General features: G+C 46.6%; 1 pseudogene; it reads left to right on the forward strand.

The window, feature by feature from the left end:
- Positions 1-13082, forward strand: part of LOC127046016 (solute carrier family 22 member 13-like) — a 43349-nt pseudogene that overhangs the window by 11713 nt on the left and 18554 nt on the right.

The following is a 13082-nucleotide window of genomic DNA, read 5'->3' on the forward strand; positions in this document are numbered from 1 at the left end:
GTGTTGGGGGTTTTGTACAAGTAATGGTTATGCTGGATTTTAAATCAGTTTAAACCCGTGCCAGCCCCTGTGTGGATGCAGTTAGATCAGTTTATGGTTCGCTAACACTGATTTACCACCACTCCAAAGCTTGGCACTGGGGGAAGGAAGGAGCCTACCAGCCAGGCTGTTAGTGAGCTGAGCACACCAACTAAGGGCTGGTTCTCCATACAGTGCTGGGAGTGGGACGTACCCCACTGGGGGATGGGGATATGGAGGAGCAAAGCAGGGAGAAGACAGCAAGAGGGGGAGCATGTAAAGGGCCAATGGGCGGGCAACAGTGGTGACACGTCACTGGCCACTGCCTGGCACCTGCCTGGACTCATCAGCCATCACAGTTCTCAGCGCGCAGGCAGTGCCAGCTGGAAACAGGATGGGGAGCAGTCCCCTGCTCCCTGAGAGCAAGCATGCAGTGGGGGCTGCACTGACGGACCAGCAGGAGGAGTGGCTGGCCCCGTGCTCTGCATCTTTCCCCCACCATTAGCTTTGCACACCCAACCCCATCAGCCACCACTGGACCCGCTGGTGGGATGTGGGAGGGCGACTGGTGAGCAGGGATCCAGCCAGCAGCAGGACCCGCCAGTACTGATGGGATGAAGACTGAAAATACGGGACAATTTGCCTGTTTTTTAAGAAGTCATGACACCTGTGGGAGGGCTTAAATACGGGACTGTCCCTTTAAAAATGGGACGTCTGGTCACCCTACCTAAAAGTCATGGTTGATGTCATGGAAACCATGGGCATGATAAACATACAGCTTTATCTTTGGTTTTCCACATTGTGCATTCATACACGGACAGCCCACACTAGCTGAGAATCAGCATTGGCTCCATTCTGTCCAAGTTACTTATATGGCTCCTATTACCATCATATCTGAGTGCCTCACAATAGATAATGTATTTGTTAGTAGGTGAAAGCCCTTGTTGTCACACAAGTGTGGGAGTTGGGCTAAGTAATCCAGCATCTGTGCAGTCTCTCTCATACAACCAATGACACTGTTGCATGCAAATTAGCTGTAGCATAAAGGTGATAAATGGTTGAATTACTTTTGATATGACAATAGTCTAGACCAGTGGCTCTCAACCTTTCCAGACTACTGTACCCCTTTCAGGGGTCTCATTTGTCTGGTGTACCCCAAGTTTTACCTCACAAAATTGGACATAAAAATATAGAAGTGTCACAGCATGCCACAGTGGTGGATTAGCCATTGGGCCAAAGGGGCTGTTTTAAAGAAAAAGTCGGGACACCTGTAGGAGGGCTTAAACATGGGACTGTCCTTTTAAAAATGGGATGTCTAGTAACCCTACTTTTATGGCTTTTTATAAACAGTCATGATCTCTGTTGTGCCTTTTCTTTACAGAAGAATGTATTTGGAAATGAAAGGAGAGCTCTCAAATTGCCATACTGAAGAATGTAAAAATGGATTGTAACTGTATTTTAGTGCTTTTATCATTTTTACATATTTTCCTATATGCTCATACTGTTAATGGCATCTATGACATACGTTTCTAAAAAAAAAAAAAATTCATGGAACGCTAATTAGAATGTTGCACATGGTGACTTCCTTTATTCTAATTAAAATTATGAAAATTCACAAACAACGTTAGTTATGGTTAAGCAAGAAAAATATCATTTGGAATAGTATCCAGCTGGCTGGATGCTTAGTCAGATGTTAATGTCTATCTGAATTTCTTAGGCCTAAAAATCAGGGCAGAAGGACCACGAGAATGGTCTGCTTTAAGATATTTTGGTGCTTAAATGTTTGGGCAAAGCCAAGAAATGCAGATGTGGCTAGGGACAGATTAAGGCTAAGAATCATAGAATCCTAGAATATCAGGGTTGGAAGGGACCTCAGGAGGTCATTTAGTCCAACACCCTGCTCAAAGCAAGACCAATGCCCAACTAAATCATCCCAGCCAGGGCTTTGTCAAGCCTGACCTTAAAAACCTCTAAGGAAGGAGATTCCACCACCTCCCTAGGTAACCCATTCCAGTGCTTCACCACACCCTAGTGAAAATTTTTTTCCTGATATCCAACCTAAATCTTCCCCATTGCAAGAATCTGATCCAAAACTGATTAAAGTCATTGGAACGATTCCCCACTTTCTCACTTATGAATTACTGGCAAATCTGGTGGGGGAAATGGTTTCATGAACAACTGAGAAGTTATTTCCATTTTGCAGGGTTAGAAAAGAATCCATCATCACACGTGCGCGCACACACGTGCTTTACAAAATGCTTTGCAAATTTCAGATTACCAAAACCATAGTGTTCTACCAGAAATGCTGATTTTCGTAACCTAAAAATTTCAAAACCAATTTTGGTTAGAAAACCTTTTGGAAAATGTAATACCTTTGACAGTTGCAAAATATTTTGCTTTTGAGAGCCATATTTTGTTGGAAATAACTTTGTGCAAAAAAAACCACCCTGGCTCTAGTTATTAGCCAGTTTGAAAACAGGCTTCCATTTTAATTTTTGCTTTTACTTAGGAGTTGAAAACTTTCCAGTAGGTCTAAATGCTGATAGAGTGCCATGCATAAAGTCTCATGAATAAACATCCCCATTTATAACCACACTAGCAATCTCCAGTCACAGGGTATGCCACTTGGAGCCTTGCCATTGACTTAAATTGACTTTAACGATGCAGGATTGAGGTTATTTAGCTGAAGATAGCTAAACCACTTGGTAACAGCGACCATGATGCAATTAAATACAATATCCTTGTGTGTGTGTGTGTGGGGGGGGGGGGGGAAATACCAAAGAAATCATCACAGTAGCATTTAACTTCAGAAAGGGAGCTATGCAAAAATGAGGAAACTAGTTAAAGGGAAATTAAAAGGAACAGTCACAAGAGTGAAATGCCTACAAGCTGCATGGAAACTATTTAAAAACATAACAGAGGCTCAAACTAAATGTATACCCCAAATTAAAAAAAACAGTAAGAGGACCAAAATATGTCACTAAGGCTAAACAACAGAGTAAAAGAGGAGTTTAGAGGCAAAAAGGCATCCTTTAAAAAGTGGAAGTTAAATCCTACTGAGGAAAATAGAAAGGAGAATCTGTCAAGTGTAAGAGTATAATGAGACAGACCAAAAAGAATTTGAAGAGCAACTAGCAAAAGACACAAAAACTAACATTACATTTTTTTAGAAGTACAACAGAACCAGGAAGCCTGCCAAACAGTCAGTGGGGCCACTGGATGATAAAGGGGCATTCAAGGAAGACAAGGTCATTGTGGAGAAGCTAAATGAATATTTGCATCTGTCTTCACTGCAGACGATGTGAGGGAGAGTGCTACATCTGAGACATTCATGTTAGGTGACAAATCTGAGGAACTGTCCTAGACTGAGGTGTCAATAGAGGTGGTTTTGGAACAAATTGATAAATTAAACAGTAATAAATCACCAGGCCCAGATGGTATTCACCCAAGAGTTCTGAAGGAACTCAGATATGAAATTTCAGAACTACTAACTGTGGTATGTAACCTATCACTTATATCAGCCTCTGTATCAAATGATTGCAGGATAGCTAATGTAACACTGATTTTTAAAAAAGGCTTGAGAGGTGATCCTGGCAAATACAGACCAGTAAACGTAACTTCAATACCAGGAAAGTTGGTTGAAACTATAGTAAAGAACAGAATTATATGACACATAGATGAACTTGATATGTTGCGGAAGAAAGTCAACATGGCTTTTTAAAAGGGAAATCATGCCTCAGAAATCTGTTAGAATTTGTTGAGGGGGTCAACAAACATGTGGGCAAGGGTGATCTAGTGGATATAGTGTACTTAGACTTTCAGAAAGCCCTTGACAAGGCACCACACCAAAGGCTCTAAAGCAATGCAAGCTGTCATGGGATAAGAAGAAAGGTCCTCTCATGGATCAGTAACTGGTTAAAAGACAGGAAACAAAGGGTGGGAATAAATGGTCCGGTCTCACAATAGAGAGAGGTAAATTGTGGTGCCCCCCAAGGATCTGTACTGGGATCAGTGCAGTTCAACATATTCATAAATAATATGGAAAAAAGGGTAAAAGATGAGGTGGCAAAATTTGCAGATGATACAAAACTACTCAAGATAGTTAAGTCCAAATCTGACTATGAAGAATTACAAGGGTCTCAAAAACTGGGTGACTGGGCAACAAAATGGTAAATGTCATTTACTGTTGATAAGTACAAAGTAATGCACGTTGGAAAAAAAAATCCTATCTATTCATACACAATGATAGGGTCTAAATTAATTGTTACCAGTCCAGAAAGAGATATTGCAGTCATTGTGGATAGTTCCCTGAAAACATCTGCTCAATATGCAGTGGGAGTCAAAAAAGCAGACAATGTTAGGAACCATTAGAAAATGGAAGATAAAGCAGAAAATATCATAATGCTACTATATAGATCTATGGTATGCCCACACTGTGAATGCTGCGTGCAGCTCAGGTTGCCCCATCTAAAAAAAAAAAATAGATATATTAGAACTGGAAAATGATCAGGAGTATTAAATAGCTTCCGTACAAGGAGGGATTAAAAAGACTGGGACTATTCATCTTAGAAAAGAGATGACTAAGAGGGGGATAAGATAGAAGTCAATAAAATAATGACTGGTGTGGAGAAAGTGAATAAGGAAGTGTTATTTATCCCTTAATATAATGCAAGAATCAAGGGGTCACCCAATGAAATGAATAGGCAGCAGGTTTAAAACAAACAAAAGGAAGTAATTCTTCACACAATGCACACACAACCTGTGGAACTCGTTGCCAGGGGATCTTGTGAAGGCCCAAAGTATAACTGGGTTGAAAAATGAATAAGGTAAGTTCATAGAGGATAGATCCATCAATGGTTATTAGCCAAAATGGTCAGGGACTTAACCTCATGTTCTGGGTGTCCCTAAATCTCTTAATTGCCAGAAGCTGGGACTAAACAACAGAGGATGGATCACACCATAGTTGCACTGTTTTGTTCATTCTCTCTGAAGGATGTGGCACTGGCCAGTGTCAGAAGACAGGAGAGTGGCCTAGATGGACCAGTGATCTGACCTTTATGGCCATTCTTATGTTCTTAGGAACTGATCTTCTAACAGCATACAGTAAAAGCTCTGTCCCTAACTGTACCTCACCCTTGATTTCCCTGCTCTGCCCTGTGTTCTCTCCTTCCATCCTCTTCTCCTACTCACAACCAGGGGTGCTTGGAACAGTTTGTGTAGTGGGGGTGCTGAGAGCCATTGAACCAAACTGTAAACCCTGCATATGATGGAAACCACTTCAAGCCAAGGGGTGTGTCAGCATCCCCAGCACTCCTAGCTCTAGCACCTATGCTCACAACTTCCAGCCCTTTTATCATGCTGCCCGCTAGGTTTGGAAAAGCCATGCTCACAACTACCATCTTCCCTCTCCATATTTAAAGGTCTCCTAGAACCCCCTCCCCCCCTTTTTTTTGTTTTGCCTTCTTCTACTGATTGATTATGGCTCAATCCATTCCCATGTCTCATCTTCCCTTCACTTGAGATTTTAAGCTTTCCAGGACAAGCACCAGTGGGAAACTCTTTTGTAAAGTGCAGTTATGGGACAACTTGGCACTTTATATATGGTGTCACTAAGTTCCTTCCTGAGTCACTGGCCAAGCATAAATCAAATTATAGATTCCAAATCTATGCATTCTAATTGGACTCCTTAAGCCTTCTGGAGTACTGTGTTAATTGTCACATTTTATATCTACTCTAGATGCTCTGAAATTGCCTTCTAAGCATCTGAATCCAGGCTAGATGATGGATCCCCTTCCTGGCTCTAGTCTAGTCTTTTATTGTGAAAGGCTTTGAAGAAGTAAAAGTTCGCCCACTGCTGTCAGGAAGACAGAAGCTCAGGATAGCACCCCTCTGCCTTTAAGTGAGCTATTTTTGAACAGGCTGGCTATAACTATGCTAACTTGTCTGAAAGAAGGGTCTCTGTCTGTAAGGAATTGGTTGACAATACATAAGAACATAAGAGCGTGTACAGGGCTGAGTCATGGTGATGAATGACCTCAAAAGAACCTTGGTGGATAGGCTACAGCCTATCCATGTAGCGGTGTTACAGCGTGGGGCAGTGAGAACAGGTTCTCCCGGTATATCTGGTGCAATGCACTTGAAATATTGTGTTTGGTTCTTGACACCTTGTTACTACCTCCAGTTGAAAATTTAACAAAAGACACCATTTTTTTTGCCAGAAAATATGTATATATTTATATAAATATAATTTTGCAAAACAAAGTGGGTTTTTAAATTTCCCAGGTTTTTAATGAAAACCAAAATTGTTCAATTTCTTATTTTCTCCCCTATTGCCCCTCCCCCCTTTTTTAAGAGACAAAAAAGAGAAAGGGGGGAAAGGAAGAAACTGAGACATGTAAAGCTTTTTTGTAAATGTTTTTGAAGAAATAAATTTAAAATAAAAATAAAAAGTTTTCAAAATATTTGCAAGCTCTTGTTTTTGGTTTTAACCAGCTCTACTCATTACCATTTTAACAAAGTTCAGGAAACTCAGAAGAGAGTAAAGAATCAGGAGGCTGAAGTTCTTGTACTTATTGAAGAAAGAGTAAAAAATGTGAATTGGTTGGTCAACACATAGCAAAGGAGGACACGTTTTACACCTCTCTGAAGGGGTCTAACACTAAAAAGGAAGAGGAGCAGTTTACTGTGGCACTTATTGTATCAGAGAAATGAAGGGTAGTAGGATCAATTTATGAAAGGCTGAATATTGAGAAAAGCATCCTTACAGTGAGATCCCTTAGAAGATGGAATAGTCTCTCCAGGGAAGTACTGAGATCTCCATTGCTTGTGGACAATCCTGCCCTGATAGGGAGAGGGACTGAATGACCCTGTAGGTCTGATCTTTCTTGTTAGTATTACCTATGAACACATCAAAGACTCAAGTGACGCTAGACGCTGACTGGGGTGGTGCTTTGGTAGGTGAATGGTGGTTTGATGTTATAGGCCGTGTACCTTGATCTCCAGTTCTCTCTGGAAATGTTTGTGCTGCTAGCACATCATGAATCCAGCCACCAAATCAAGCCCCTTTAAAATGAAACCTACTTTGTTTCCTTCTTTCAGTTTGACCTGGCATGTGACCGAAAAGAGCTAAATGACATCTCCCAATCCATTTACAGGCTGGGACTTCTCCTTGGAGCTGTGATCTCCTGTTCATTAAGTGACAGGTAAGGAGAAAGAATGATCAACCTGCACAAGTCAGCAGCATAACCTCGCTGGGGGTGGATAGTATAGAGCCTCGCAGCCACAGGGCTGGTGTACCTTGAGCACTGGAACCTAGGCCCTGACACTGATGTGCCCTGTAGACTAGGGCAAGTTACTCAGTCATTTCTGTGGCTGTTTATTATTAAAGCTGGTTGAAAATGGGGGGATTCTATGGAAAATTCTGAGGAAAATGGTTAATTTAATTTTTGTCTGCATTTTCCACAGAAAAGTTTGAGACTGTTTGTGAAAATGTAAATACCAGAAACATTTCAGCTGAAAACAGGAAAAAAAATTGCTTTAGGAATGCTGCCAATGTGCCTCATGGTCATGGGGGTTGTAGTTTGGGTGCCTTGTGTACCCTTTCTTTTCCCTAGGGCAGTGTCATGGGCTTGCCCTCCCAAAGCTCCCCATTGGTGCAACAGGACCCTGTACTCACCCAGCATCCAATACACAATGTCTGGGTGGTTGGCAGCATAGGTCTGGTTGAGCCCCAGGAGTCTTCACTTTCCAGGGCTGTCAAAACTCTGAAAAGGAAACCAAACTAACTGACATGAAGGGAGCAGGCTCCCTTCCATCAAGGAGCCTTTGGCAGGCCATTGTCCAGTCCATTGTCCTCTGGCAAATCAGTGTAAGAGGTTTAATGGGCCCCTTCAGGGTCTGGCCCACCTTCTCCTCAGGGGGCTTAGACAGCAGTTTTGTCTGTGTTCTCAATCAGGCTGTTTTCTGGAAGCTGTGGTTTGAAGGTACCAGGTCCTCAGTGTGGAAGCTATGGAAGATACCTCTGCAGATCCAGCTGGTCCAAGGGAATGGAGAGTTATATGGGACATGACTGCAGATGGGAACTTGGCCTAACCCTTAAGAAAATCATGCTTGCCCACAAAGACTTCTCCAACTGCCTGTCTGAGGAAGTCAGACAATCCTTGTTGGGGATTCAATACTCAGAAGAACTGAAAGAACAGTCTAGAAGGGACAGGTGGACAACAAAGCAGTGTGCTGCCTTCCCAGAGCCAACATATGATATGTCATTCTCATATTGGATAGGATTTTGAAATTGATGGGAAAGAATCCATTGGTGATAGCTCATATTGGCACTAAAGACGCTGCTTTGCAGGCTCTCTCACAGGTAGTAGATGACTTCAGGGAACTCGGAAGCATGCTGAAGAGGAAAAATGTCCAAGTGAACTTCTCTGAGATTGCTCTTGTCCCATGAGTGAAGGAAGACAGAAGGCAGAAGATTCTGGAAGACTGCTGTTTAGATAAGTGGCATAGAATAAAGTGTTTTGATCTTGTGTAACATTGGCTCACCTTCCATGGGGATGGAGCAGTATAGTTGGATGGCTTCCACCTTAGTAGAAGCAGAACCATTCTTCTTGGGAGCGGGCTGGCTAGAGTTGTTGTCAGGAGGTCATGAAACTACTAACAAAAGGGGTAAGGTAGAAAGAGAGAAGATACAAGCACAATGCAAAATTGAGATGTTGAGAACAAAATTAATCAAGGAACGAAAGGACATGGAGAGAAGAAATTCTTTAATTGCCAATATGTCAATACTAGGAGCCTGGGTATAAAAGAAGAATTGGAATTGTTTGTTTATGAGCATAAATTTGATATAGTTGGTATTACTAAAATCTGGTGGGATGATTCCCATGACTGGAATGTTAAATCAATGGTTATAACCAATTTAGGAAGGATTGAGTCAGCAAAAGGGAAGGGGGAGTGGCACTCTGTCAAAAATGGCTTTATCTGTTTCTGAGTTACTGATAACTTGGAAGAAAATTATCTTGAATGCTTAAGGATCAATGTCCTAACAGATAAAGCACAAGATGGGATATTCTTTGGTGTCTGCTGCAGATCACCAAATCACACTAGGGCACAGGATGACTGCCTCCTTACACACCTATCTATAATGTGTAGGGGAAAAAAGCTGGATGATCATGGGAGATATCAATCTGAGTGACACATGCTAGAGGTCTTGTGCTGCAAGTACTAAAACATCCTTGGAATTTCTAATTCTTCTTCGAGTGATTGCTCATATCCATTCCAGTTAGGTGTGTGCGCCGCGCGTGCACATTCGTCGGAAAACTTTTACCCTAGCAACTCAGTGGGCCGGCAGGTCGCACCCTAGAGTGGCGCCGTCATGGCGCTCGATATATACCCCTGCCTGCCCACCCGCTCCTCAGTTCCTTCTTACCGCCCGTGTCGGTCATTGGACCAGTGGAGCGCGGCTTAGCTGACCTCCACTTCCCTAGCTACTCGTAGTTCTCGTGTATATAGTTATGCAGTTATAATCCTTTGATATATATATTTGTATAGTTATACGGTTTTCCTTTGCTAACTTAGTTAGTTAGTAATAGTTAGCGGGGTTCAGCAAGTAGCCCCTTCCCCGCACCCGGTGCCGGAGCCCATGCCCGGCTCACCGGGTTTTAAAATGGGCTCGGCCTACCAGAAGCCGATGCGACTCCTGTTTGAAGTGCCTCGGGGAATCACACTTGACAGCTAAGTGCCCCATTTGCAAGGCTTTTAAGCCGAGAACAAAAAGGAGCAGGACTTTCACTTACCCCTCCACCTTTGGCACCGAGCGATGATCAAGCGGCTGGCAGAAGCGCCTCCTCGGCACCGGACCCCGCCGGTGCTGCCAAGGCCTTTCAGCACCGACCGTCGCCGGCACCGCAGTCGACTCGGCACCGCTCCCTCTCTCCGAGGTTGAGAAAGCCTACGACTCCTGCTGGTGCCTGACGGCTCCCCGGCATGCGCCGTGGTTGAGCCCCCTGCTCCTGCTGCTTCCGTGCCAACTGCACCGCAGCCAGAGAGCTCGTCTAAGTCGGATCGCCCGGCACCAACACCGGCTGAGGCACCGACGACGTCGGCACCGTCGATTCCAGTCCCACAGGGCCATTGAATCCGGTGCCTGACATCTCCCCGGCATGCGCCGTGGTAGAGCTTACTGCTCCTGCTGCTTCCGTGCCACCTGCACCACAGCCAGAGAGCTCGTCTAAATCGTATCGCCCGGCACCAACACCGGCTGAGGCACCGATGACGTCGGCACAGTCAATTCCAGTCCCACAAGGGTCGTCGAATCCGGTGCCTGACGGCTCCCCGGCACGCGCCGTGGTAGAGCTTACTGCTCCTGCTGCTTCTGTGCCAACTGCACCGCAGCCAGAGAGCTCGTCTAAGTCAGATCGCCCGGCACCGGCTGAGGCACCGACGACGTCGGCACCTTCGATCCCGGTCCCACAAGGGCCATCGAATCTGGTGCCTGACGGCTCCCCGGCACGTGCCATGGTTGAGCTTACTGCTCCTGCTGCTTCCGTGCCAACTGCACCGCAGCCAGAGAGCTTGTCTAAGTCGGATCGCCCGACACCGACACCTGCCGAAGCTCTGACGACCTCGGTACCGTCGATCCCGGTACCACGAGGGCCGTCGAATCCGGTGCCTGACAGCTCCCCAGTATACACTGTGGTTGAGCCTACTGTTCCCTCCACACCAGAGACATTCCCAATGGCGAGGGATCTCATTGCCATGACAGAGTCGGTGCTGCCTGACCCCGGCACCGCCGGTGCGGGTAATACAGTCATCTGACCGTCCTCTGTCGGCACAGCAGAGCGGCACCGTTCTTGATCACGGTCCCGCAGACGCTCCAGGTCCCGTCGGCACACCCGACACCACTTGCAGTCCCAGTGCTGTTCTCCTCCTCGGTACTGGTCGCACTCGCCGCACGGGTCGGTATCCCGTTCGCCGACCCGCTACTATCGGCACCGTTCTGACTTCCGGCACGGCGACAGGTACCGTGACTCCCGTAGCCTCTCCCGACCTCGAGCCTCGAGATCTTGGTCGACCTCCCGGCACCGTTCTGGTTGCAGGTCTGGATCTCGTTCCAGGTACTGGTAAGCCTCCTGGTACCGGTCCCCGGTGCCGAGTTGGGCAAGGTCCGATAGAGTCAGAGACTCTGCCCATGCCTTTTTTTTAGTACCTCCATGGCCATCCAGATATGCATCCGTGTCATCCCACGTGCGCAGATCTTATGCTTAGGGCCACGATTCTGATACGCCCTCCCACAACCTGAGGTGGAGGAGGTCCCGAAGGTAGAGGACCCGGTATGGTGCCCTCTAAGGGGTACGACTACTCGTCTGTCCGTCCTCCTCTCTTCTCACTAGTCGTTCAGTCCGTTAAGGAGAGGGAATGGCATGGCCAGCAGGCGCCAGCCCCGAAATCAAAGGAGGCTCGGCGAATGAACCTACTTGGCAGCCAGGTGTACTCTGCAGAGGCCCTGCAGCTCTAGATGGCAAAGCAACAAGCCTTGCTTAGCTGCTATAATTATAGCACCTGGGTGAAGGTAGTTTAGTTTATGGAGTTTCTCCTTCAAAACTCCCGCCAAGAGTTCGCTGCCGTCTTGGAGGACGGGGAAAAAGGTACCCAGAGCGTCCCTCCAGGCCTCGTTGGACGCAGCAGACTCAGCAGCCAGGACTCTGGCCTTGGGTGTTGCCATGAGGTGCATCTCATTGCTTCAGGCTTCAAACCTTCGGCCGGAGCTGCAGTATGCCATTCAGGACTTACCTTTTGTTGGTAAAGGCCTCTTCGCGGCAAAGACAGCCCCAGGCTGCGAAGCCTGATGGACAACAGGGTCCTAAGACGCTCTCTCAGCATGCATATGCCAGCGACCAAACGCAGGCCTTTCTGTCCCCAGCCGCCATACTCTGTGCCTAGCCAGAGACAGGACTTTGGCAAACGACGAGGCCAAGGTGGCCGCAGACAAACGTCAGGACCCCTAAAGAGCCAAGGTCAAGGTCCCTCGCAATTACCACTGGGACCAAAGACGAACCTTCCAAGGTGCGCCTGAGGGCGGTGTACCAATCACAGGCCGGGATCCCAATCCCGCTTTCTCCTGGCATGGCCCCAGTTAATTTCAGATCGCTGGGTCCTGCGCACGGTAGAGCATGGGTACCACCTCTAATTTGTTCCAACCTTGTCCCCCTTCAGGGACCCCTCTCACGAGCATTTCCTCGTACAAGAGGTGCAGACGCCAACGGACGAAAGGGGCAGGGGGTTTTACTCCCATTGTGCCCTAGTTCCCCACTCAAACGGAGGTCTCAGACCTTCCTAGTTCTGCGCGGACTCAACCAGTTTAGGATAAGGTTGAAGTTCCGCATGGTATCCCTGGGAACCATTATCCCATCCTTGCCTCCTGGGGACTGCTATGCCGCCCTCGATATGAAGGACGCGTACTTTCACATTGCCATCTTCCCTCCGCACAGGAGATACCTCCGCTTTCTAGCCAACCGTCAGTAGTTCTGGTTTACGGTCCTGCTGTTTGGCCTTTCTACAGCCCCACGGGTATTGTCCAAGTGTATCGCCATAGTCGCCGCCTACCTTCGCTGATGTCGGATATGCGTTTTTCCATATCTGGACGATTCGCTTATCCGAGGAGACTCTGAGACACAAACCACTCAGCACGTGGGCATCGTCACGGTCTTATTCACAGGTCTAGGCCTGATGATTACTATAGAGCAATCCACCGTGGTTCCCACGCAGAGGTTGGACTTCCTAGGGGCTATCCTGGTCTCCGACCTAGCCGGAGCCTGCTTGTCACAGCCACGGTTTTAGGCGATGGCAACAATCATCCGAGATCTGCAGACTTTCCCAATGACCTCGGCTCGCACTTGTCTCAGTCTCCTGGGTCCATGGCTGCCCGCAAGTTTGTAACCAAACACGCCAAGCTCCGCCTCCGTCCTCTCCAAGTCCGGCTCACCTCGGCGTACCGCCCGGACAGGGAGCCGATGGTCATGGTAGTCACCGTTCCCTCGAGCACCTTAGGCTCCCTAGAGTGGTGG

This window comes from Gopherus flavomarginatus, chromosome 2 (genome assembly GCF_025201925.1).
Source record: "Gopherus flavomarginatus isolate rGopFla2 chromosome 2, rGopFla2.mat.asm, whole genome shotgun sequence".
Taxonomy (NCBI): Eukaryota; Metazoa; Chordata; order Testudines; family Testudinidae; genus Gopherus; species Gopherus flavomarginatus.